Genomic DNA, 2287 nt, shown 5'->3' with positions numbered 1-2287 from the left:
GACAGCAACAAAGCAGGAGAGGAAGCGTCAAGGTAGCTGTTAACTGGAGTGAGATAGCTGTGAATAGATTAATGGATTTGGCCCTTATAGAAGGCTTTATAACAGCACACTGAAACGTTTTCAGAAATGGAAACACCAGGGATTTCCCCGGAGGCTCAGTGATTAAGACTTCAGCTTCCAGTGCAGGGGCTGTGGGGTCAATCCCTGGTCAGAGAGGTAAGACTGCACATACCTCGGGGCCAAAAAAAAATACAGAAGTAATATTGTAATAAATTAAATAAAAACTTTAAAATTGGTCATCAAACTATCTTTTAAAAAAATTGAAAAAGAAATAAACAAATGGAAATGTCAGCCACTGGAGAAAAGATTAGAAACACAGAGGGAGAGAGGATATTTTAGGTAGAGGGGATGCTGTGGTAGAACAGGGGTGGGGGCTTTAAGAAAGAGAATAGCACATGTGAAGGGAAGTACTATATGTTAAGAACCCAAAAGTGAATTAGACACAGCAAATGAAAGACATTTTTTTAAACAAAATGTAAAGCATATCAACGTCCCTCCCATATTACTGCCCACTGGGTTCCTATAAACCCTCAGAGTTAATAACAGCTTGCCATGGACTTCAGGGACCCCATGATTTGGTCCTTGCTTGTCTCTCTAGCTGAACCTTTTCTACATTTCCCTAGACCCACTGTGATCCAACACACTATGTTCATTTCTTCCTGGAACTCAACAAACTCACTCCTGTTCCAGCTCTAGGAACTTGTTACCATTGGATTGCTCTTTGCCCAGTTCTTCTAGATGTTTCCTCCCTATTTACCTCTTAGCTCAAAGGGCATCTCGTTGGGGATGATCCCTTAAATACCCTCACCCCTTGGCTTCCAGTCACTCTTTATTCATCAGTGTGTTTTTACTTTCATGAGTTGAATCTTACTCTTTGGCTTGTTTAAGTATTTCTTGGATGAATGAATGAATATTAATCTAACAAGTACAGTCTACGTAATGATAAACATCTGAGAGTTTTTATACAAGGGGATCACATTAATAGAGCTGTATATTTAGAAGATAGTTCTCACTGGTACACTGTAGAACGTAAATATTTGATAGGAAATCATCTGGAGATAAAGAAATCTATTAATGGCCACTCTGCTTTTTCAGATAAGATACAATGAAAGCATAAGGTTGGATGGTATTAAGCAAATGGGAAAAAGACAAATAAGAAAGACAATTCAGCAGTGACTGATGAGGTAAAGGAGTTTTTGAGAGGAAGATGTCTGTGATTTCAGGTTTCAGAGAATGGGCAATCTAGAAAACTGCAAATAATATTGTTAATACATATATTTGTTTTCTCTATTTGATTAAAAGGTAAAAGGAAGTAAAAGGTGATGGGAATAAGAAATGAACAGACTCAAGTGGAAAAAGAGTGATATAAGAATGAGTCAGAAGAAACTAGAAGATAGAAAAGATAAAAACCACTGTGCTGTGCTGTGCTTAGTCACTCAGTTGTGTCTGACTCTCTGTGACCCCATGGACTGTGGCCCTCCAGGGTCCTCTGTCTATGGCTCTGTCTATGTCTTCTCCAAACAAGAATACATGAGTGGGTTGCCATGCTTTCCTCCAGGGGCTCTTCCCAACCTAGGGATCGAACCCAGGCCTCCGGCATTGAAGGTGGATTCTTTGCCATCTGAGCCACCAGGGAAACTCAAAAACAAATACAGCACAGCAAAGAAAAAAAGATTAGTGAAGATGTGGAGAAATTTTTAGATTAAAATTAACATTTTTAGATTGTCAATGGGAATGTAAAATGCATAGATACTTTGGAAAAGTTTAGCAGTTCCTCTAGATGTTAAACATAGATTTAGCATATGACCATATTCAACTCTTTGATATATGTGCAAAGAAATGAAACCATGTACATACAAACTTTGAACATTAATGTTCACAGAACCATTATTTATAATAGCCAGAAGTAGAAACAATTCAAATGTCCATTAGCTGATGAATACATAAATAAATCATAGTATATCCATAAAATAGAATATTATTTGACAATACAAAGAAATGAAGCTTTACCTTTCATTACAGAAAACCATATGGAGGTGATACATGCTACCACATTGATGAATTTTGAAAATACTACATTAAGTGAAAGAAGACAGATAGCAAAGACTTCATATGATTTTATTTATATGAAATATCCATAATAAACAAATCCACAGAGACAGAAAGTAGATTAGTGGTTGTCTACAGTGAAGGGTTAGGGGAAAACAGAGAATGACTATTAGTGGGT

This window comes from Budorcas taxicolor, chromosome 6, assembly GCF_023091745.1.
Source record: "Budorcas taxicolor isolate Tak-1 chromosome 6, Takin1.1, whole genome shotgun sequence".
NCBI classification, from domain to species: domain Eukaryota; kingdom Metazoa; phylum Chordata; class Mammalia; order Artiodactyla; family Bovidae; genus Budorcas; species Budorcas taxicolor.
This window is presented reverse-complemented; position numbering follows the sequence as displayed.